Here is a 26,539-nt window from a genome sequence, read left to right as displayed (position 1 = left end):
GTTCATTTTGTAGTTCATGTAGTACACAGCCCAGGATGTCGTCTGGTCCCATGGATGCTGTATTCTTAGCTTTGGAGAGTGCGGTTTTTACCTGTGTGTCCGTTATTACCGGAATTTGGCAATCTTTCGGTATTGAGATGGGCCCTTTAGGGGGTGAGAGGGGGTGAAGTTGGCACTGAACCGATCTGCCAGGATTGTGGCAATATCCTTGGGATCAGTGTATTTAATGACATTCTGTTGCAGCGCAGAGCAGATCTGAGCATTGCCATTTAGATTCTTGACATAGGTATAGAATGCCTTGTGGTTGTCTTTGGAATCTTTGGCAATTTTATTTTTGTAACTAGCTTTGGAGGATTTCATGAGGGATCTCAGCTTCTTACTGAGGTTGGTAAGGGAGTTGTTTTGCATCCCGGGATTTTCCTCTTTTCTGCAAGTTTCTTCCTTTTGTTGTAAAGTTTCTTTATGGCAGGGAACCACCAGATTGGCTTCCTTTTTTTGGAGGAGAGTATCTTGGTTCTATTTGGGGTGGCATGATACCTGCACGAGTGGATGTGCTCATACAGTACCTTAGTGTAGTATTCTGCATTTGAATTTTCAGTTCCCGTCTGCATGGGTGTCATGAAGTTTTTCACGTTTGACTTGAGTAGCATGAAGTTGGCTTTGGAGAAGTTTTTTATGGAGGTTTCCTTACTGGGGGGGGGGGGGGGGGATGTGGATGTCAACGGTGATTAGCTTATGGTCAGACCGGACCAATGAGGTGGTGACCATAGGTGTGGAGCATCGATTTCCCATGTTGGTAATGACCAGGTCTAGGATATTGAAGCCCCTGGTGGGACTATGGATTAGTTGATCCAGGGCATTGGAATTTATGAATTCCAAGAACTGTTTGGCAAAGGTGTTGGTACATGAGTAGTTTTCCCAGTTAATGGCAGGGAAGTTGAAATCATCCAGTATTAGGGTGTTTGGTTGTATCTTAATATTTTCCAGTATGTTTAGATAGGTGTAGTGAGAATCTTGGGGCATGGTGGGGGATCTGTAGCAAGCTACAATTTGGATTGCAGTCTTACCTAGTGTTAGTTGCACCTGGAGAATTTCAGATGCATTGTGTTGTGCAACTAGCCTGGTGGTGTGAATATCCTTGGTGAATATGGACACTCCTCCACCTTTAATGTTTCGATCCTGGTTTGGTGGTCAAACAGTGTGGTAAGAGTTGTAGCCTGGTATTGCAGGGGTGCTCTCTGGAGCCTTGAACCAGGTCTCGGTTACTGCACAGATATCAATGTTCTTCATTTTTAGGAGTGCCTCGAGAGAGTGCATTTTGAGGTTTAGACTTCTAACATTGAGTAGCATTACCTTCAGATTTTGCATCCTTGTACCTATTACGGTGGAGGTTTTGTCCTTTGAACTTTGCCTAAAAAAGGCACTACAAGGGTGGCAAGAGCCTTAGCTAGTAACCTGAATCCCAGGGTCAAGAGGTGCAGACCATCTCTGGCAAAGCATCGTGGTCTGTCGATCATGTTGTCCCAGGCAGATACTGGATCCCCTTTGAATGACACCAGAAGCTTAGCCAATTGTTGAAGTCAATCATTTTGTCCTTATACTGTGGTATCATTCTGGGCGAAGGCAGGATACTACTCAGGGCTAGGGTCATACCTGCCTGGGCCACATTATCCGAGAGCTCTTCCATGTCACTTTTCATGTAGTCCAGGGAGGTACGTCTCAAGTCATTCACTCCAACATGGGCAATGAGTCATATTTGTACTTGTTGTGGAGTGACTTGAGTACATGCATTATGTGGTGGATCCTGGCACCTGACAGGCAGCTGAATGTAATTTTCTCCTTGTTCAGTCTGGTGAGAGGGACATCAGTGTGCCTGACTATAGGTTCACAGTTGACTAAAGTGTTGGGTACATTGTCTTGCCTTAGGGGCTGTTGTTGGGTGGCACACTGGTGTTGTGAGCTATGTGACTCTTTGGTTGTGACTGGTGTTTGCTTGCATTTCAGCTTCAGAGGTCCTTGTTGCTTGGGTAGTTTACTGTTAAGGGCCTCCACATATGAGGGTTTAGTGTTGCTATGTGAGGGTGTTGGTGGTGTGGGTTTAGAAGGGCTATGTGTTGCTTGAGGTGTAGTGTGGGTGTTAACCTTCTCCTCTTGACTGTCTAGCACAATCTTGGGTGGAGAGAGCTTTGCTTCCAGTTTAGCTAAGTAAGTGCAGGTTGTAGTGTTGGGTGGTAGGAGGAGAGGGTTGTCTGTGTACATGAGGCAATTGCTGCATTGCCCCAGTATGCCCATATTCACCAGGTGGACAGGAGAAATCACCAGAGGCTGACCCTTGGACATGCCTGGTTTGATGCTTTTTTTGTAAAGTACAAGAGCTGTTTGCCCTTATCTTAGCAAGGTACTTTGCAGTTATAGGCTGTTTAGTGCCTACAATGAATTTCTCCTTATTAACAAGGAGAGTTGAGTGCTTGTATCAGTTTAAGGCTTCCTGATGCTTTCCAGCAGGTTTTAGAGCAAGTGTTAATCACAGAGATGCTTAAAGGTAAGATGAAAAAATGGTTTATCCTAAACATTGAGAATATTATTACTATGAAAATGAACAATGTTTCACTTCTGTGAGATTATATGCAAATAAATTATGTACAATACCTAATAATGAATGAACCATCTTTTTGCAGCTGTCATTTTAACACTAGGACTTGTTAATATGCTCAATATTGTTCAATATGCTTTTTAAAAATTGATTTTCAAGTGTTACTGGTATTAGAAATTTTAATTCATTGCTTTATTAATTAAATCCATATTGTTTATTATTATTAATTTTAATGGATTATTATTTTGGATAAAGTACGGATCTCTCTATCATTGCCTCACACTTGGACTTTCTCTTCTGACTTTTGTCATGTAATCCATTTCTCATTAGTGTGCTAGTCAACTAAAGTTACTGCACTTCTTTCTTTTCAAAATACCAAAATTAACTGATTTGAGAAGACTAAAAATGACATTGCATGGTCTCAGACACTCAACTTTAAAATGTGCTCTTCTGTGAGGATATCAACTTTGCAATTGAACAACCAAGCAGTATGGCTGAATGATATGACTGATTGATGATGTACATGTAAGGAGCCTTCATTTTACTGATGCCGATCAGCTGTTACTACTTGATGGCTTAATATCAGCTGATTGCAGAATAATAAAAGTATCCAAGTCAGACTGCTGACCATTCACGAGTGGAGTCCCACAGGGATCGGTCCTGGGTCCTCTCCTGTTTGGCATCTACTTCTCAGAAGTCCAGGCCAACACAGAGGTACTCTGGCTGACCAAATTTGCCGATGATTGCATGCTGGGAGCCATTATTAACTCCCCAAGTGATGTAGACATCCTACAGAAAGGCCTCACTGAGACCAACGACTGGTGTCAAAACCAAGGCCTTAATCTTAATGCCAAAAAATGCGTCGCTATTCCCTTTGGGAAAAACTCAGTTCCCACTAATTACCACATTGATAGTAGCTCACTGAACACTGAAGACGTTATAAGAGATCTGGGGACACAGGTTGACAGCAACCTCACCTTCGAACACCACATTGCCACTGTGGTCAGAAAGTCCTTCTATGTGGCAGAATAGTTTCTGTATGTATGATTGCTCAGATCAAACTTTTTCTGAACAATCATACATACAGAAATGATTCATCATGTGTACATGCATGTAATTTCAACTTTTGCTAAATTAGACATACCTACACAGCAACATGCTTATGTCTCTGTGTGTGTGTATGTGTGTGTGTGTGTGTGTGTGTGTGTGTGTGTGTGTCTTACTGCAAGTGTAAGTGCTTCTGTGCGTGTGTCTCAAAAAATATTCTTTAGCTATCATATTTGACCAAAAGGTACATGTCATACTGGTCTTCAGTTTTAGGCCTCGTGAAGAAGTACATCCAGAGAAAGTGGTATGTGTGTGTGTGTGTGTGTGTGTGTGTGTGTGTGTACATGCACATGTGTACATGTATGTTTATATGTGTATGTCTGTGTCAGGCCTCTCATCTGTCCCTCCTTTGGAGAACTATAACTATTTTCAATCCTGGTTTACCCTTAATCATGATGTACGTATTTTTTGGAGGTATGCTCCTATTTTCAGGTTTGATTTATTTCTTCTCACATTTGTTTACTACCCCCTCCCCCATCATTCATGATTTTTGAAGCTGTCTAGTGCGCAGAAATCCACACTATATGCACAAGTTACTAATCGCCAGTAGCCAACTTTGTGTGGTGGATTTTTCTGAACAGTTTGCTTCTCGCGTTCCCACTTCATAAAATTATCTGATTAGCAGAATCTCATTTTCCCATACAATTTAAACTCTGTGCTACCAGAGTATTTATAATTTCCTGTATTTGTGAATACCAGATCTAGGATATTTGTTCCCTTAGTGGGAGTGCAGACTAGCTGCTCCAGGGCATTTCACTTTACAAAGTCAAGAAATATTTGAGCCTGCATGTTAGTGGTCATGCATGCCTCCCAATTAATGGAGGGTAGTTAAAATCACACGAGTATGGTATTGGTTTGGATGGTGAGAGATTCTCATTCATAGATTCATTCATAGATTATTACAAGGCTAACTGTCCTCATGGACCATTTTTAAGCCTAGCCAATTACCCCCTGTGAGAATCAAACCCTGCACCTTGTGCTTCTAAGTTAAACCCATTAACCATTACGCCACCCTCCCACCCAACTTTAGGTATGATATATGTGATTCCTCGTTCATGGTGGGTGACCCGTAGCTAGCAAGAATATGGTAATTAATTTTTCCCATGGTTAGTTGGACATTGAGTAGTTCAAGCATGTCATATTGTTTGACCAGCTTTGAGGTGTGCTTATCCTTTATATAGATAGATACACCTCCACCTTTTGCCCTTTCATGTTTAGTGGGTGGTCGGAATGTATGTAAGGCATTATAGCCATGCACTGCTGGAGTGCTTTCTGTGGCTTTGAACCATGTTTCAGTAACTGCACAAACAGCAGCATTCTCCAGTCTGAGGAATGCTTCCAGGGAGGGCAGTTTCTTGTTGAGGCTCTTAGCATTGAGCAGTAACACCTTTAGCTTGTCTTCAGTAGCTTGTGTTGTATTGGAAGGTTTGTCTGTTTGGCAGTGCCAAAAAAGACACTATGGGGTAGATAATATTTTGGCCAATATCCAAAATCCAGAGGTGACAGGTGAAGACCATCCCTGGCAAGGCAGCATGGTCTGTCAACCATGTACTCCCAGGCTGACAAGTATTGGACCCCTTTGGAATGACACCCCCATAAGCCAGTTGTTAAAGTCGATCATTTCCTAATGGTATTGTTGCATCATTCTTGGAGACTGCAGAATACTGCTCAATGCTATGCTCATATCTGCCTGTGACACATATTCTGGGAGCTCAATTATGCCTCTCTTCATGTAGTCCAAGGAGGTACATTTCAAGTCATTCACACCCACATGGACTGAGTCGTACTGGCACTTAAGGGTAAGTGACCAGAGTGCTTACATGATCAGGTGAATCCTGGCCCCTGACAGGCAACTAACTGTAACCTTCCCCTCATCTAGCATGGTAAAAGAAAAATTGACATATCTCTCTATGGAGTGTCCTATGACCAGAATATTGGGTTGTGGAGTGTTTTGCCTTATGGGTTGGTAGTGTAGGCACAATGACATATATCTTATGTATTGTGATGGGAATTGTTTTGTTTGTGTACCTGCAGAGTTTCTGAGGAGTGCACTTGAGAGGGCTTTGAAGTTTATGTAAGTTACATGTGAGCACCTCAGCATATGTGGGTCTATGTCTGTGGTAGTTAGCAGGTGCGATGAGTGATGCGTGTGAGTCACTGACAACCTGCATGTTGGTTTTTGTGTCTGTATGTGAGAGTCTAGCCTCCAGTGTCAATATATAACTACATCTATCTTATACTGTATTTGTCTGTTCGACAATTATGTGGTTGTCCGTGTACATAAGGCAATTGGTACATTGCCTCAGGATACCGTCTCCACCAAGCAGGATGCGGGGATAGCAGGAAAGTGCCCATCCATGTTTGCAGGTCCTAATATGTACTTGAAAGGATAGGAGTGGAGGATGTTTGTAACCAGATGAGGGAAAGGTGCTTACTTGTTGAAATCTGCAGTTAACCTAACCAGTGATGTTGCCCAGTGCAAATACAATATAAGGAAAAATATAAAAAATTAAAGTAACCAAACTTTAAATAAAAAAAAAAAATACTTCAATCAAAATCAAATGCAGACAAAGATCAGCAAAGTCAGGCAAGCAAGCAAGTCAAATAAGCACTGCAGCTAAATAAAGATGCCTCCAGAAACTTCTTGTTAAAGAGGAATGCTGCTTCTCAGCTCCTGCCACTAATTAGCTGGATGTTATTCACTGTCTGCAAAGGAATTATTTTCTAACTTTTCTAACTGACCCTAGCCAAGACCTCTTAAAACTCCAACAGAACAAAAAACTTAAAACAAAACAAATACAATACAAGAAAAATATAAAGATAGAAGTAAACAAACATTAAATGAAAAACTTCAATTCAAAATCAAATGTAGACAGAGATCAGCAATAGGCAGGCAGGAAAACAAGTCAGATAGGCACAGTTAAAGAGGAGTGCCGTTTCTCAGCTCCTCCCACTAATTAGCTGGATTATTTTCACTGTCTGCAGAGGAATTCTTTTTTTTTCTAACTGACCTTACGATATAAGGAAAATATAAAGAAATAGAAGTAAACAAACCTTAAATCAAAAATTTTAATTCAAAATCAAATGCAGACAGAGATCAGCAATAGTCAGGCAAGTAAGCAAGTCAAATATATACTATGTAAAGAAGTATAAAACTGCAGGGATAGAAAATGTGCCATCATTTTATATACCAACTTGCAAGCAAAAAGGAATCGATTTTGGAGATCAAGGCAGCGGTATTTGGAAAAACAGCAGCAGTTTCCAGACCTGTAGGCAGCTATGAGGAGAAGCACACTAATTTCTAGGTATGTTTGTGTGGTAAGCTGTCTTTGTTGACCCTCCTAAAGGATATGCATCTTTACTCAGGAATTCAGTTTAAGATTAACAATATGAAAATGTTATGTAGACCGCACGTGTTATGTGTGATTTTCTTCATATTACTCAACCTGACTGTGATCAACTCACATACCATTGTTCACAATCTAGTAATGACTGATTCAGTGAATCTCAGGAATGGGATTTAGCATAGGTAATGCAGGGGGGTAAGTCCTGATGTCCTTGCTCCTCTTGGTCAATGAATCAGGTTTTATTGGATTATGATTGATATTCTGTGAGTTGATCACAATCTGATTGACAGTAGTCACTACACCTGTTATACGTACATGGATTATACTGGCAGCAATATGGTATAGAAGATCAAGGCAATCTTACATACCAGTCAGTTCTTATGGAGTGTGTGTGCCTTATGGACAGTGTATGCGAGATACGGTGCTGGGTGCAGTGTTTGAATGTCTATGCATATATATCCATCCCACAGTTTCTCTGTGTATCCTCTCATGTTGGCACCAGGAATAATTGCCTTTAATTATAAATAACCTTTGGTCGATCATAACAATCATAATGGACCCTACACAGACTGCATGTGTGTTATTGTGTGGTAGGTACACCAGCTGTATATGCTCCCATATCTGTCCCTGTGACTTTAGTATGGTATAGCCCAATAGCTATCACTTTGATAATTGCATGGCATAGCTAGGCTACACCTGTGTCTGTAGCTGTTATTTTTACCAGTCTCCGCAGTACATAACTTTTATCTATGTCTTTTATGTTCATAGCTGGCTGCATGTCTGGAAGACAGTTTGGACAGGAGATACCTCTGCTGAAATTGATGTCCTCCTGCAGATGCCCAGGACCCATGGGATGAGGAGATGGAATGCCACCTTGCCTTTATAGGACCAGATATGGATACACTGATCAGCAGGGTCATTGCTGTCAAGGGATGGAATCACACAGTACAGAAATGTTAGAAGCGTGATAGTAACATGTTAAGCCATGTCATGGTAAGGCAGGATTTATTGCAGATGAATGGTCAGCTATGGGGGAGTATCAACAAGGAGCAGTAATCTAATAAAATAAGAGGCCTTTTTCCTGTCTTTGCATGGAGGCAGTGGTACTTGGATCATCCCTGAAGGAAAAGACAATGTCATTAGGATGGACCAATCCCAATGTATCTTGGTGGATAATGCACCATGTTAGTAACTCCTTACTGCAGATTTCTTTACAGCAACACAAACCTGTAACGTGTAGGCTGACCACAGCATACATTGATTATACTTTATTTTAGAACATCAGGTTTTCAGCAACATCAGATAAAGCTGCATGAGGCAACATCTAATTAGATGCTCATTTATCATGCTTCTGAATCAAGCACTGTGCAGTTACAGGTAACTGTGCTAATGTTCCCTGATAACCCATGCAATTATGCTCCTATACACACACACACACACACACACACACACACACACACACACACACACACACACACACACACACACACACACATATACATGCACACACATAGACACATACACACACACGCACACACGCACACACACACACACACACACACACACACACACACACACACACACACACACACACACACACACACACGTGCCCCTTTGCAGAATTTATCTCCCGGTTGTTGAAAAGCACTGGCCCTGACATAGGACTGAATGAGTGCATGCTAATGGCATACATTTTCCCCCCTAGCTTCCCAAAGAGCATAAATGAGCTACTCTTTGAATTACTTAGCTGCATTATTTTGATCTCATCAAGACGTTCTGGGGAAGTGTAGATAGGTAAGTAGTTAGCATTAGCTGAGCCCCTAGACTGCTGCATTTGCATGAGCTTTTGCCAACAACATAACTGGAGTGGTGTGTGTAGTAGCCTTCTTACCACTGTAGTCCTACAGCAGATTTTGAAGCAATCTGACAAATTTACTGAGCTACAAACAGGATTGCACAATGCACTATACAGTTCTGAATCCAAGCCATATTCTGTTACTGTCTATACTGTTTTAAATGATTTATATAACTTTATTTTTTCAAAATATTTAGATTTCACAATATTATAAATTATATATCTTTTATTGTTCTACATTTTGTATTTTCATAGTGACTTGAATTAATGTTAATATGCCTAATATTATTAAACATAAAACCACATTAAAAAGGTAATTACATAAATCCAAGCAGTGTCACGGTTCTTTAATGGATGTTAAGTTCCGAGACCACAGGATACAGAACTAGTTCATAAATAACTTTAGTAGGAGAACAGATGAGTGTACAATTTATTCAGTATTACTAAATAATGCATTGATTAATAGGTATTGAAAGACATATTGCAAAATGTGCCACTTACCTCGATCCGTCTTGTACCTCTGGAGGATTATAAATTATAGATAAAGCATGTATGAGTACATCGCTTGTGATAAATATTAAATATAATTATCAAACAATCTATCTAAGTAGTATAGAACTGTACTGGATCTGAGTTTCTTTGTTTCCACTTTACGAAGGAAATTATATTAGTCATGCATTTTAATGTCTACTCCCAGCATTCATTTGTACATACATTTATATGCATTATAACAAGCATTTGCTTCTGGAATACACTAATATTTTTTTTCTTATCTGCTTCTGGTGTTAAATGTATTCCACTTTTAAGAATATTTAGGAATATAAACTAACAGTATTGATGACTCCTGGGCCTTTTCCTTTTTTTCAGAATTAATTTCAAGAATCACCCTAAATTTGTATTCAGTCTTGCAGTTTTATCTTTATTCCACTGTCAATGCAACTTAGCCATTTTCCACCCTTGTTCTATTAAAATAAGTAGCACTTCACAATTAGCTGTAAAGGTGCCAACCATTGCAGCCAGTTTTTGCTTCAGATAAAGCTTAGAAATATTTTTAGTTACATTTTAAATTCTGTGGTAATAAATAATTCCTATGGATATTTTCTATAAAACTACTAACACTGTGGTAATAAATAATTCTCATGGATGTCTTATACATTTTCAATTCCTATGTATGTCTTGTACATTTTCTTTAAAATACTAACCTAGCATTAGTAGTTTGCTCTAAGAAAAAAAAAAAAAAAACGCCCCTATTTTAGAAACAAAGCATTTTGTTTTCTTTCTATTTCCTTTTAGTACCAAAACCAATTTAGCATATCTCTATGAAGCAAATGTGTCCTGCATTCTGTTCTTAATAGTCCCTCTAATGGCTTACATCTGTCCTTCCTATGCAGTTCTGTTTTTTTTTTGTCTGCTGTCATAATAAATATAATTCTATTTTTTTATATATGTGTAGTTTTCTTTACCTTTGCATCTGACCTCAAGCCACTTGCTCCTTCCTCTGCTGACTCATTACAGAGATGGAAAAGAGGATATTATACAGAGACTGGAATATTGTTTTGAAATATACTGACAATAATATGTAAAATTGCTACAGATTTTGCAATATCACAAAGCAGTAGAATCCCATCTCTACTTGTCATATACCATAAGAAAGGTCTCAAACAGCTAAGCAAGTCTCCCACTGATATTTGGATCTGTTTTGCACACTTACCCTTTGTTTGATCACAATAGTAGCAAACCATGGCCTTAAGCTTAATGCAAAAAATGTGTCGTCACCCCCTTTGGGAAAAACTCAGTTCCCACTAATTATCACATCGATGGGAGCCCATTGAACACTGAAGGTGTTATAAGAGATCTGGAGACACAGGTTGACAGCAACCTCTCCTATGACCACCACATTGATGCTGTGGTCAGAAAGTCCTAATATGTGGCACATCTCATTACCAAGGGTTTTGCATCCAAGAAGAAAGAGGTCATCATCTCTCTCTCTACTCTTCCCTCATTAGGCCAATCATCAAGTATAATGCCCCATTTGGCATGTACCTCACTAGACACATGCAACAGCTGGAAAGGCCATGAAAGTAGCTCATAAAGAGGATACTAGGCCTTAAACACTTGTCTCACGTGGACAGACTCAAAAAACTCCAGCTATTCTCTGTCTCATATCATCTACTAAGAGGCGATCTCTGCTTGACTTACAAAGCCATGTCTGACTCAGCACTGTTAGAAATGCTACATCTAAAGAAATCCCAGTCCCTCTGCACCACATGCTCCAGAGACCTCAACCTCATTACCTCAATCAACAGAATATGCTGGAGGGACAGGTTCATAACCCAGAGACTGCCCATGCTCTGGAATAGACTACCCATACATGTCGAGCAGAGCACCTCACTGGCCTTCTTCGAGAGAAATCTTGATGAGTGGATGGGAAATAGAAAGTTTATCCACAGCATCACTCCAGTGGCTCTACTTGATAGAGGCACTGGGAACTAATGTCGGGTGGCACAATGCCAGGGCACTTCTATGAGCTAGGCTTCTAAAGGCTTCAGGGCCATTAGCCTAATACACACCTATGAACCTACAAAACCATTCTTGTTCAATGGCATGTATCAATGACAACATTGTGAGCCTTAATGTTTCATGATAGATGGCATCATTGGTTCACGTGTGGGCCAGATAGCTTTTATGAAATTAATAATAGCTAATAGTTACAACTGCTTTACCAGCACAGCATTGACACCTCTGAATGTCTTCACATTACCCATCATGTTTCACATCATTTTTTACTAACATCCACTGCTTGCACACACCGCCACCAGCATGACAATATTATACTCCATTTTTTCCATTATTGACGTAAACATGGAAACAATCTCACATTTTCATAACTTTTTCAAATTATCTTAATAATTGTATTTCTGATCATTTCACTATTCACACTGTGCAAATCATGTCAGCTTGCAGCTGCCAACTTGCTGTAGTTCTACATATGCATTTTTACCAGAACTTCAGAAAATATACTTTGAAAACTCTGATGAGTATATACAGTCCAGAAGGATAGGTAAGTTTCCTCTACTAACATGACAAGTATACTCTTACATGTGAGACAGGAACTCTAATTTCTTGATGACTGTGTTCTTCTAGAAAGCAATGATTTAATGTGCACAGTTCATAACTGTTGCATTATCTTGTATAATTCTGGTTATCACTTTAGGATTTACTAATGTCAGTATTTCTCCATATGTTTTGATGTCTATGTATGCACCCAACTAGCAAAGCTCAGTACTCTCTTGATTCATTATTTGACACAGAGATCCAAAGACATCTTCAGTCCTCTTATAAGAAATCCCTTAGGCTGGAATAAAATATTCTACCTCTGAGTACAGTATATGATGCTACGCATAGCTGAGTTCACCATTCCTGGTCTTTATGTAAACATTATTTTTTTTTCCTGGCCTTCTATCCTTTCAGCACAAATAATCTTCTTTTAAACTGGAAGCAGGAGCTGTCATTTATGTCACAAACCTTGTAATGTGATGAATACAGCTCTATCTCACCATCATATATAACCTTTATACCTAGGTACCATATAAATGTACAACTAGCTAGGGGAACACAGTGCATGCATATGATTTCCCTTTGAAAGATGGACAACGTTTTCCTTAATTTGCATTTATGTTGTCCCCCCAGAAATTTTACACATTCCTTTTACATCGGTTAAAATGCAGCTTGCCTCAAAACAAAAGTCAATGTCTGAGATAAATACAATTATCTGGCAAAGATATTTATGAAGGGTTATGGTGTTTTTACTTCTCATACTAATTTATGATATTTTAGATTGTAACTTTAATTATGAACACTCATTATATTTACATTTACTGCCGTCCCCACTTATTTTATAATGACCAGTCCCTGTTCCATAACATAATGCTTTTTAATAATAGAAATGCTTGCTTCCATTTCCAGTGTGATGGATTACTTTATTATTGCATACAGTATGTGAAGTTCTTTCAGTTGTTGAAATAAATATCATAATGTATTTTCTGTTTTCCTTAATATATTATTATGTTACAGCATTCTACGTTATGGTTGTTATCTGTCATCTTAATTTCCTTTATGTTTTGGTTTAGGTAAATAGTTTATGCCAGGGACTATATATGCAATTATAGGCATAAAGGCATTCTTAATTTGTATTCCTACTAGAATAAATAAATGTATACTACTCACAAAAATCACAAAAAATCATTTGTCTTACATATGTCAACATGTACCTGCAAATCTTTGCACTGAGAAGCACAATAAAAGCCAACAACAAGTCTATATGAAATACAGCAATTTTGCTGTTACAAAGAAACAGATTTGTTCTTATCTTACCAAACATTTTAACTGTTTTCTCTTTCACCATCTTGATTCTTACATCATCATCTTATCTTTCGGCTTTTCCTATTAGGGGATGCCACAGCGAATCACCAGTTTCCATTTCTTTCTGTCCTCTGCATCTTGCTCTGTCACACCAACCACCTGCATGTCCTCTCTTACCACATCCATAAACCTTATCGTAGGCCTTCCTCTTTTCCTGTTACCTGGTAGCTTCATCCTTAGCATCTTTTTCCCAATATACTCAGCATCCCTCCTCAGCACATGCCCAAACAAATGTAATCTTGCCTCTCTGGCTTTGTCTCCAAACCTTCAAACCTGGGCTGACCCTCTAATATACTTATTCCTAATCCTGTCCACCCTCATCATACCCAGTGCAAATCTTAACATCTTTAACTCTGCCACATCCAGCTCATAAACCTGCCTTTTTGTCAATGCCACTGTCTCCAACCCATATAACATAGCTGGTCTCACTACCCTCTTGCAGACCTTCCCTTTCACTCTTACAGGTACTTGTCTGTCACAAATCACCCCTGACACTCTTCTCCACCCACTCCATCCTGCCTGTACTCTCTTCTTCACCTCTCTTCCACACTCACCGTTACTCTGAACTATTGACCCTAAGTATTTAAACTCATCCACCTTCGCCACCTCTACTCCTTGCATCCTCACCATTCCTCTATTCTCTCTTTCATTCATACACATATATTCTGTCTTAGTCCTGCTGACCTTCATTCCTCTTCTCTCTAGAGCATATCTCCATCTCTCCAGGGTCTCCTCCACCTGTTCCCTACTCTCACTACAGATCACAATGTCATCTGCAAACATCATACTCCATGGGGACTCCTGTCTGATCTCGTCTGTCAACCTGTCCATCACCATTGCAAATAAGAAAGGGCTCAGAGCTTATCCTTGATGTAACCCCACTTCCACCTTAAACGCATCCGTCACTCCCACTGCAGACCTCACCGCTGTCACATTACCCTCGTACATATCCTGTACCACTCTTACATACTTCTCTGACACTTCTAACTTCCTCATACAATACCACAACTCCTGTCTAGGCACCCTGTCATAGGCTTTCTCTAAGTCTACAAAAACACAATGCAATTCCTTCTGACATTCTCTGTACTTCTCCATCAACACTCTCAGAGCAAACATCGCATCTGTAGTGCTCTTTCCTGGCACGAAACCATACTGCTGATCACTAATCATCTTGATTCTTACATAATGCTGGCAATTAATCTTCTATATATGTCAAGAATACCAACTGCCTACACAATGGAAAATAGAAAGGATTTGTCACTCTTATGTAATCCCGTTTTAATTCTGTTGGTTTACTAATTGAGCATGTCTAGTTGGCAAATGTTCAGCAATGCCCTGAGATCTTACTGTAGTTATTCGAAATCCATCTGTAGGATAAAGAACAATACACATGCTAGAGCTGCTTCTCCTTATCATTCTGGTTTTGTACTATGCTGGCACGTACAATATGCATTTGAGATCACTATGGGCATTGCTGAACATTTGCCAACTAGACATGCTCAATTAGTAAACCAACAGAATTAAAAAGGGATTACATAACTACAGTAAGAGCCTGAGATGGTACATCCACGGTGGTGCAGCGGTAGCTTTGTTGCCTCACAGCAAGAGGCTCTCCCATTCAATTCTCAGCTGGAGTGCAGGGAGTGCCTTCTGTGTGGAGTCTGCATGTCCTCCCCGTGGTTGGGTGGGGGTTTGAAAGACATGCATAAATGGGCATGCCTTCGTTGAAGGTTGAACATTGAGTTGGCACCTTGGTGTTCATGAAAATCTATTGCCAATCATTAGCGGACCGGAGTTCCGCTGTGGCGATCCCTAACCGGGAAAAGCCGAAAGACAACAACAACAGTAAGAGCCTGAGATCAAAAATGGCTTATTTCCCCAATCTTGCAGTTTTAGAAATATTGAAAATCGTGAGAAGCAAATGCATCAAGTATTGTGAAAATTAAAATAGATTTCTGAAGAAACAAAATATGTGCATATCTTGCCTGGATTTTTCTCTTGATTTGTTGTAGTTTGTTAATTATTTAGAAAGAGTAGATCATGTTTATTAATAAAAAATAACACTTTTTTACTTTCGTTGCTCTTGCTGTCTATCGACCCAGGTTTGTCAGGGAGGAAAGTGCTCAATTCATTTGTTTATTAAAGTGTGGTGTTGAAACCAAATCATCCACCAGTACACAATGCCAGATACTGCACAAAGGATAAAGCCCCCCCCCCCCCGAAAAAAAAAAAAAAAACATGAATCAGTGTGATGCTTCCTCAACTTTGTGGTCTTATACCATTAAAATGTTGACATTCATGATTCCTACTTTCACAAAGACATCTTGCTCTTTAGATATGAGCTGCAAAACCATGATATCACCATAAAACATTGGCAAGATTAGCAGTGTTTGCCACATCAATATTGACACTATGAGGTAGAGAATGTAGGGCACTTACATTCAGCTTTGTAATTCTGTTATTTTACATTTAGGGTTCCCTATATCCATGGTCTCACACTTGCCCTTTGTCCTTTCATAGTAAAAGACTTTCTGAATATGATAAGTTATAGAATATATGTTAGTGGAGCATGTCACAGCACAAACAAATGTCTGGAAGACACCAGCATGTTTTCCCTTTCTTTTTGTGAGCAATATTCACTTTTGATGCTTTTATAACATGACTTTTTCATTTTGCAATGATTTTGACTTTTTCTGTTTGCATATTTAAGATGCATATATGTGATATGGCTTACATACACTTTTTACTGAGAGGCACAGTTATCTTCTAACAATATTTTACTAATGGTGATATAAAGGTTATCTTCTAAGTCAGTAAATGTAATAAAACCATTGCTTTAAGCATATTCTCTCTGACTCACCATCTCTAAATATGCTTCCCATTAGCAGGAGTGCTAAAGACTTGCAAGGCATTAGTTAGCCAAAATTCTGAATCCTCACTCTTGAACTGCTTGAGCATGTACACACCTTTGTGTAGGTCTTCATACCACGTTTATCTGCCCTGCATCACAAGCAGATTGAGTGATTCAGGAATGATGATATTGCTAATACTTGTAAATTTTGCTACTGATAGGTTTTCTCTTCTGCATCTGGCCAAACTACCAACTGGGTTTCAGCCAGCTCCGTTCTGCCCTTGCTCCGTTCGGCCTCCACTCTGCTCCCCCATCCTAACCCCATTCCCACCCACCCCATTTCAATTACATTTATCCATCCCCAACCACACCCATTCTCCACAAACCAATAGAAATCCACTATCCATCAAATAGGATACACACAGTCTCCACTCTAACTACATCAACCATTCACCACTCAGTAATCAGATAACTGATTATAACACCCAGCCCATCTACTTAGCAACCTGAACTTACATTATCTAACTGCACACTACAGACTAGCAAACTATATACATACTCATCACCTAACCATTAACTACCTTATCAACACCCCCTACCCAAATACAATAGCTATTTTTCTATCAGCATTTAAGGATTTACCCAAATACAGTTAAACCATATATAATAAAAAGACATTTCCACTAAAATTAACCATCCTAATAAAAACCTAAATTTAGCATTTTTACTTCTCATCACTACTGCCCTGTTGTCTCTCTTGTCCTTGCTAACAGCTCTAAAGTATCCACCAGCCTCAATCGATAACCATCCATATCAATCCTCCTCTGTATCTCCCCCTGATAGCCCAGTTAACCACACCATAGCCCCAGATCTCATCCACTCCAAACCTCTAGACTCCCAACCATACAGACTTCTCCTCACTGTAAATAAATCACATACATATAAGCACACTAAAATACAATAGAAGTTTACAAAACTCCTACTACATCTTGCAAAGAAGCTAAACCGCTCTGGAGACATACACCCCAATTCTGCCCATCCCCCCCCTCACCAGATACAATATCCAACCCAACCCCTGAGAACATTAGACTACTACACAAAATTAAATCTTCCATACAGTTTCTCAATATGAATGTGAGAAGTATTGTGAATAAAGTACATGACCTGCATACTTTACTCTCCCTCTATACTCCTGACATTGCCCTATTAACCAAAATGTGATTAAAACCAACTTCTGCAATAATGAAATTGTAGCCCCAGGATGCAATATAGTACGCAAGGATAGGTCAAACAAAAAAAAGGGGGGGGGGTGTTTCAATTTTGTTTAAATAACACCTAGCACTAGACTATCTGGAAAATTACAGCCCTGACTTTGGGAAACGCAGAACTTATCTTTACTAAATTAAAAATCAACCCAAAAAAGTTCATTAACATCATAGGTGGGTATATCCCACCAGGAAATAATATCCACACACTAGAAAACATACTTCACTAATGCATACGACAAGAAACAGTCCTCCTGGGTGATTTCAGTATATACTGGCAAGACTGTTCTGCTCTGAACCCATCATTTCACATTAACCTTCATAGATTTAAACAACTTATCACATCCCCTACAAGAACTGACAAAACTGCTAAACACCAGTCTATCCTTGACTGGACTTTGGTTAACAAACCCTCAGTAACATCTCAGGGAGGTTGTCTTCTAGATGGCCTAAGTGACCACTTGCCAACATTTCTCATGTGCACCCGCACCTTCCAAACTACCCACACCTCTTACCATACAATCAGAAACAAAAAATCCTTCAAACCACAAAAGTTCATCTCAGCCCTAAAAAGCTGTAAATGGGAATCTCTGAAACAGCTACCCCTAATGAAGCAATCAACTCATTTAATACATTTTTTTTTTTTTAGAGATTTTGGATTGCTATGCTCCCTCCAAAACCATTAGAGTTAGAGCCAATTATGCAAGGAATGCTATTCCCTTCTCAAAGCTAGGGATAAAACATGGGAACAATACCACAAACACAAAACCCAATCCACAAAACTAACATTTCTAGAGCTACATAAAAAAGTTAAAAAAACTCATCAAACAGGACAAAATCAATTATTACCACAACATTCAAGAAAAATACCATAATAACCCACAAACATTATGGGCTGCAGTTAATAACATACTATTTCCAGGCAAAACCTCCATACCCACTCTAACCTCTACCACTAACCCTGAAAACATAACAACACAATTTAATACTTATTTTACAGAAACAATACTAGCCCTAGCCAATACAAACAACAACTCCAATAGCCATGCCCCAATAACTTCCCATCTCAGTAAACCATCTCAAAACAACCTAGGTCTATTTACACTACAACCAGTAACAGTAAATACTGTAAAAAAAACCTTAGCTGCAGACAAACTACCAGCCGAATTTCTGAAAGTAGCTGCTGATGGAATAACTTACCCAGTAGCAATACTCATAAACAGATCTATGTCAGAGTGCATAGTACCGGCTATATAGAAAAAATCCCATAAAATACCCCTTCACAAAGGAGGCAACTCAACAAGTTTTAGCAGCTACCACCCAATCACTTTTCTATCAGCACTATCCAAAATCATAGAGAGGGTGGGCCATACTCAACTCATGAACTACCTTATAACACCCACAATCTATTATCAATCACACAACATGGATTTCACCCCCATCATAGTACAACTACAGCCCTCATGTCCTTTACTAATACAGTCAACCAACTTAGAAATTCCGGGCAATTCGTATCCGCTATATTTCTAGACCTGTCCAAAGTCATCTCTTCCCTAAACTTTAGTGCTTCCACTGTTACCTAGTTCCAAAACTACCTAGCAGACTGACAACAGGCTGTACTGTGGCAACATCACCTGTCCACTCTCCACCCAGTCTCCCTTGGTGTCCCACAAGGCTCGATCTTAGGACCACTATTGTTCTCCCTCTTTATCAGCCATGTCCACACCTCCACTCACTGAACATCTGTGATACAATACGCAAATGACTCTACCTTTATATGCTCTGCCCTCACCATACAGGACCTCAACACCATAACCCAGAAATCATTTCTATCAGTAGAAGCCTGGCTTACCAATTCTCAACTCATTTTAAACCCAAATAAAACCAAACTCATCCTCTTCTACCCATCAGGAACACCTACAACACTCCCAGTTTTCACCCTAGAGTCCTAAAACAAAACTATTATCACCCCTGTGACACATACCAAACTGCTAGGAGGTTAAAATTGACAAGAATCTAAAATTTGATATCCACATAGCCCAAGCTATCAAAAAAGTTCTTAAAAAATTAGGTCTACTTTACAGAAACAAGGAATTTTTAACCAGATCTGCAAAAGCTACAATTTCCCAGACACACCTCCTGTCACCCCTACTCTATGCCTCCCATATACTAACCAACCTACGCAAATCAGATCTTACCAAACTAGACTTGTGTTACAATAAGAAAGCCAAATTCACTACAAAATCCCCCTACAAAACACACCATTGCACAGCCCTTAGACAACTGAACTGGCTAGAACTTCCTCAGGTCCTCCAATACAAGCAACTAACCTTCACCCATAAAATACTCCATGAACAGATAAAACCCCAGCCCTTCAAGTTCTCACACAACCATACACCGTCACCACTAGAACACTCCATTCCAGTGACAAACTCCTAGTTAAATCTACCAAAGTTAACAACTCAGCTGGAGAATCCTTATTCTCTAACTGCATTCCTAAAATATGGAATAAACGACCCACTTCCATCACGTCCATCTGCACCATAGTACAATTTATAAAACTTCTTTTTACTCATTTAGAAAAATCCCGGCTTTGCTCTTGCTATATATTCTACACTTTTAATACACACCATCTGACTTTCTTTAGATCCACACTTTACAGTACTATCCTATTATGCCTTCTTCCTTCCCTATATATACTTACTCTTTTACCTCATATAATTTCAAGTCTTCCTCAAAAATATCACACTGTGCTTTCTAATATATATGCTAGTCTAGCTTGTATAATACCATATACTCTTTGATGTACAAATGTTGTTAAAATTGCTAAGGTGTCATCTCTTTCGGTTATTTATATTTGCAATGTGTACTTTCATTGTTGACCTGTACTCTGTAATTTTCTTGTGGTATAATGTTTGTTTTTCATATTGTTGGAGCTTTTCTCTCTGGGCCTCCACTGAAAATGGACCTGTGCCCAGTCAGACATTCCCAGTAATCAAATGTTAAATGAATAAAAATAAATAATAAACTGACTCCTGAATTTCATTTTTTACTTGTCCAAAGAGGTTAATATATATAATATAAGCAGAACCTAGAACTAAGGAACTTCCATCATAATAGGGAAGACTGCATGGATTCCCCAAGTGCTTCAAAAACAAAATAATACTGTTGATTGTTTAGGCTTGCTGCATTTATATTCTTTTGTGAGAAATGTTATACAATTTCTGTCAAGGTATGTCATGTTCTCTAAAAGTACTGCTTACAGTATTATTTTAGTACATTTTTTCTTTGCAAAATGACATATGTCTACACTTTGGACAGCTGTGTTTGTAATGAAGGTGTTGGCAGTTGCTATTACAATGATGCTCTGCTTCAATTTCTTGAGTTTCTGGAAACATTTCTCTGAAGATGGTAACAGATTTCTAACATGAGAAGCGTATGTAGGTTAAAATGACATTTCAGCAACTGTTCAATGCTGATGGTGTAGGTAGAACACTATATACCTGACATAACTTTTTTCCATTATGAAGTTGTGTCATTACCATTTGGGTGGGGGAATGCTAATAACCTGATCTCCAAGAGAACACATCCTACCCTCTGCCACCCTAAAGCAACCATAACAAAGGCCAATCTTAAATTACTTATTAAACTCCAAAAACTACTAGATCACTTGAAAAAATCCATCACAAAAGATGGTGACATCCACCCCAACCCAGGTCCTAATACCGACCCAGGCTCTAACTCCCTGAAAGCAGCCAGAAGCCCTGCGGGCTCCCTCCTTATGCTCCACCTCAATCTAAGAAGTATCAATAATAAGGTTCACAACTTGCATGCTATGCTTGACACCCATTCCCCTGACATCATGTGTCTATCGGAAACATGGCTCAAACCTAGTACTAAGGATGAAGAAATTATCCCTCCTGGGTACAACATCCTTAGGGCTGATCGGACAACTAGAAAGGGTGGGGGAATAGCTGTCATGTTCAAGAACTCATTGAACATCATAATGAATCCACTCCAACCTCCCAGAGTCTCTAACCTAGAACTGATTGCCCTAAAGCTATGCCTAAACAGCCAAAAAAGTATCAATCTCATAGTAATTTATTTTCCACCAGGCAAAAATGTAGAAAACCTAGAACAAACTCTTAGATGGTTTGCCACCAACTATCCCCAAGAAACCATAGTACTAGGGGACGTTAACATTGACTGGTCCCTCTACTCCTTACACTCAAATCCTCTCCCCATCAACCTACATGGGTTCTCCCAAAATATTCTATCTCCCGCTAGAATTGGAAATGCTCAACAAAAGGAGAGCATCATTGACTGGATTCTTACTAACACGGATACAAATAACTATACCACAGGGACCCTTCCCAATGACCTTAGTGACCACCTTATTACTATTTATTGTGAAACATAAATGTCCGCCTACAAACCCCCCCTAACCAGACTAGTTAGAAACAGTAAGAAATTTGTCCCAGACCAATTTCTTGCAGACCTTAAAGCATGTAATTGGTCCATCCTAAAAACTCTACCCTTAGATGAGAGTGTGTCATACTTTAATGACACATTCCTCAAAATACTTGACTCCCACGCCCCTAAGCGACTTACTAGAACTAAGGAACGAATCGCACCTTGGCTAACAAAAGATACTAGAACCAAAATTAAACTCCGCGACCAGGCCTGGAACAAATGGAGAGCTACTAAAACCCCCCTAGATCGCATCAAGTTTCTACAGCTTAGAAACTCAACCAAAGCAGCCGTTACGTCAGATAAAAAACAATATTTCTGTCACCTCCAAGATAAACACCAGCATAACCCAAAAAAATTCTGGGCTGGATTCAATAACCTCCTTCATCCAGGTAAATCTACCACCCCCACCCCTGAGAAACTCATGGGTAAAGATCCAGGAGAAATAGCCAACACTTTTAACTCTTTTTTTACCGAGACCATCCAGTCCCTCACCAGCCAGCTTACTTCTTCTCCCTCGCCTGTAACCTTAACTAAAGACCCAACTCAACCCTCCTTTAACCTACAACCAACATCCACCTCCTATATACGTACTCTCTTGAAAAAACTCAAACCAACCACCCTAGCGGCTGACCTACTCCCAGCCAAATACTTACAAATAGCATCTGATGCCATAGCCTATCCCATTTCAATCTTGATCAACCAAACCATTACTGAAGCTTCCATTCCCTCAATCTGGAAAATCTCTTATATCATCCCTCTCCATAAAGGAGGGTCCTCCACGGACACATCTAACTATAGACCCATAGCTATACTGTCTCCACTAGCCAAAATCATGGAACGCTGTGTTCACAAACAACTCATTAGCCATCTTACCCGTAACAGCCTCCTGTCTAACACCCAGCACAGTTTTCGCCCCCATCATAGCACAACCACAGCTCTCCTCTCCTTTGTTGACTCAGTCAACTACAACCGCAATAATAAATTAATATCCTCCGTGCTCTTTCTCGACCTATCGAAAGCCTTCGACATGGTCAATCACCAGCAGTTGCTCCACACACTGGAAACCTTTCATCTTAGCAAATCAACAATAAGTTGGTTTAACGCCTACCTCTCTTGTAGAAAACAGGCTGTTCAGTGGCAAAACAGGCTATCAGACCTACTCCCCAATAATATTGGTGTTCCCTAAGGCTCTATTCTTGGTCTCCTTCTCTTTTCTGCCTTTATAAATGGTCTACACTCTATCATTCCCAAAGCCACCTGTATTCAATATGCAGATGACTCCACCCTGATCTGCTCTGATGTCTCTCTTGCCAAACTCCAAGTTACTACCCAAAACTGCTTTACCATAGTCGAAAAATGGTTCTCAGAACTAAAACTCTTACTTAACCCAACCAAAACCAAATTACTTCTATTTTTTCCCACTCCAACTACCTCCCAAGGAAAAGAACCTCCTAATACCAACAACCCAACCTTCCATGTGCCCTCCACCAATGGGACCATAATCGAACCTGTCTCCCATACCAAACTACTAGGGGTGACCATAGACCACAAGCTTAAATTTGATACGCACGTTAGCCTGACCATTAAGTCGGTAAACAAGAAACTCGGGTCCATGTACAGAATAAAGAACTTCTTAACCCCGCAAGCCAAGCTAACTATCGTCCGCACCCACCTCCTCTCCATACTCCTTTATGCCTCCCCGATATTCTCCTTCCTTAACAAGAGAGAGCTCAATAAACTATCTACAACCTATAACCATATAGCCAGATTTATAACAGGAATGCCCTATCGCACCCATCACTGCCTAAACCTAAGGACACTGGAATGGTTAGAATTGCCCAACATGCTCAAACTCAACCAACTCACTGAGGCATTTAAAATAATCAACCACCCAGACAAAACCCCCTCACTGAGCAAAATACTTACCCCCTACTCCAACCTTACGTCCCTCAGGTCATCCAAAAGTCTACAAGTGCAGACCATCAAATCTAACAACTCGTGAGGTGAAGCTCTCTATGCCAATTCCATTGGAAAATCCTGGAATTCCCTCCCAAACAACCTAAGACTCATGACCTCTCTCCATCAATTCAAAAAACACCTCAAAGAATTCCTAAAGTCCCAATGGCTATGCCCTTGTTCTAATCCAGACTAACAGCAAATGTCCAGGCCCACCTAAGCCTCTACCCAACCCAAATCCTTAAGGGTTCACAAATTAGCCATGTCAGACCACCTACATAAGTTTGTACCTGTTTTAAACAATATGTAAAACCAAATTGTTTTCTCTATATGCCTATGTGTATAATAGTATTTACTTGTTCTGCTTTTTTTGTATATGTACCTCTGTTCTTTGGAGCTTTTCTCCCCGGGCCTCTACTGAAAATGGACATGTATCCAGCTAGACTAGCCCAGTCAACAAATGTAAAATAAATAAATAAATAAAATAAATATTGCATGAGGTCTTGCTTTTTTAATAAAAATAAGTGATACCAACACTTTATAGTGTTCTTTTTGTACTGAAGGTTTATCAGTTGCTGCTACAATGATCATTGATTAATATTACATTAAAATATTATTTTATGGAAGCATTTCTTCAGATGTTGTCACTTGTCTGACTTGAAAAGCTTATTGTATGTTAAAGTGACATTTAAGAAACAGTTCATTGCTAATGAACTGGACTTAATCAACTTTTTCCCCTTACGAAGTTGTGTTATACATATCGAGGAATATGTTTTTTTTTACAGGAAGTAGTTAGATGTTCATATTCTTATTTCATTATTAATATTCTTTAATGATGATGCCTGCATAATTATTTGTTTTCTGTCCATAATTATTTGTTTTTGCCCAGTGTTAGATCAGCCTGTAACCACACAGCTCCTGTTGAATTGTCTGATAGCACTGATTTTGCTTCACTACAGGAGTATGGCACCTAAAGCAGACTTCACTCATAAATTTGCATTCTCAGATGCTGAGAATGAGGTAACAGTCCAGGTCTTCCAACTCCATGGCTCATGCATCTTACAGAAATACTTAGCTAACAAGCCCTTCTGTGACTTTATCTGGTAGCAGGTGGTCAATGATGTGAATGCTGAGGGTAGCCATGGTGATGAGTCTAAGGCTATAAGGTATAGGTAAAGAACCCAATAACTAGAGCCAAGGCTGTTGCACAGGAATGGAGAGCCAGCTACCCAACTATCACTCACTGAGATGGTGGCAGTCCTGTCAAATGAAAGGGATCCAGGTAGGTCAGAGGAGTTGCCTAGTGCAGTCATTTATGTGGCAGCACAGGTGGAAGAGAGCCACAGGGTGTCCACTTGTGATGCTCCAGGTACACCATTCATATATCTATATAATAAAAGTGATGTGGAGTTATAATAGTTTTCTTTAAATTATTATTTTCTGTTTAATGTGTATCTTACCTCTAAAAAGTTCCATTTTGTTTGTCAAGGCACATATTTGATCATTTATTTCTTCCTGCATTTCTCATGTTTTTTTTGTTTTATTGATATAATCACAGGTGAGGCTGCCACCAGCACCATGGAGCCCCTATCATCTCATGTTGGAGAAGCAGTAGCCACTAATGATGATAAAGGTTTGTAGAGGGTATTTTGACACTGAGGTTATGGCTCCCACATTCCTTTTGCACAGTTTGGATTCAAGTCAGTATGCCTACATATATCTATAACCATCTGAGATCAGGGTAGTGCGATTACCCCATATGCAGAACTGGCAGAATCTCCCCATAACCATTCTGAGGGAGAAGTACCACACAGTTGTGTTGGCAGAGGTTTTCAGAGGAGGCATGCTTACCACCATCCCCTTGATATTGGTGTATTAATAGGTGCTACCCAACATATGTGGAGGGCTGTTGTAGAGGTGCAGGCAAGTTCCACCAGGACCTTGGAAGAAATAGGTAGACAACTGGATATCATGCATTTTGATGTGCAAGAATACATAACTGTGTGTGTGTGTGTGTGTGTGTGTGTGTGTGTGTGTGTGTGTGTGTGTGTGTGTGTAAGTGTGTGTGTGACTCCATGGATGTGGTGAATGTCACACTGGACCAAGTGACTTGTTATGGAATATTTGCTGAGGGAGGGTCAACATCCATGAGGCTGAAGAGCCACTACATCATCAGTTGTTAGCCAACACGGCTGTGGCCTTGCCAGATCCTACTCCTGTAGTGGTACTACTTCCACTGCTCAGTCATTGATTGAGGTGTCCATACACAGGAATAGTAGACCACGTGGTCATGGTCATGGGCATAATTATGATGAGAACTAATTTAGCAAACATTGTTCAAGTTCAGGTAGTGCCTCAACTGCTAGTCAGGGTCATGGAGCTAACAGTGCAGCTCCTCTCAGAGATAACTCATGTGGTCATGGCAGCATCAGTAAACTGAATCTTCTACCATGCATTGCTCATACCTTTCCACGGTGCCACAGCATTGTGCTTGTACAAGTACTTTGGCTGTGTTCATGCAGACCCACACACAGTGCAACACATATTGCCCATGCCACCTTACACAGACGCACACACACACACACACACACACACACACACACACACACACACATGCGCGCGCACACACACACACACACACACACACACACACACACACACACATACATG

The sequence above is a fragment of the Protopterus annectens genome, chromosome 6.part0 (genome assembly GCF_019279795.1).
Source record: "Protopterus annectens isolate FY-2018-M chromosome 6.part0, PAN1.0, whole genome shotgun sequence".
NCBI lineage: Eukaryota > Metazoa > Chordata > Ceratodontiformes > Protopteridae > Protopterus > Protopterus annectens.
This window is presented reverse-complemented; position numbering follows the sequence as displayed.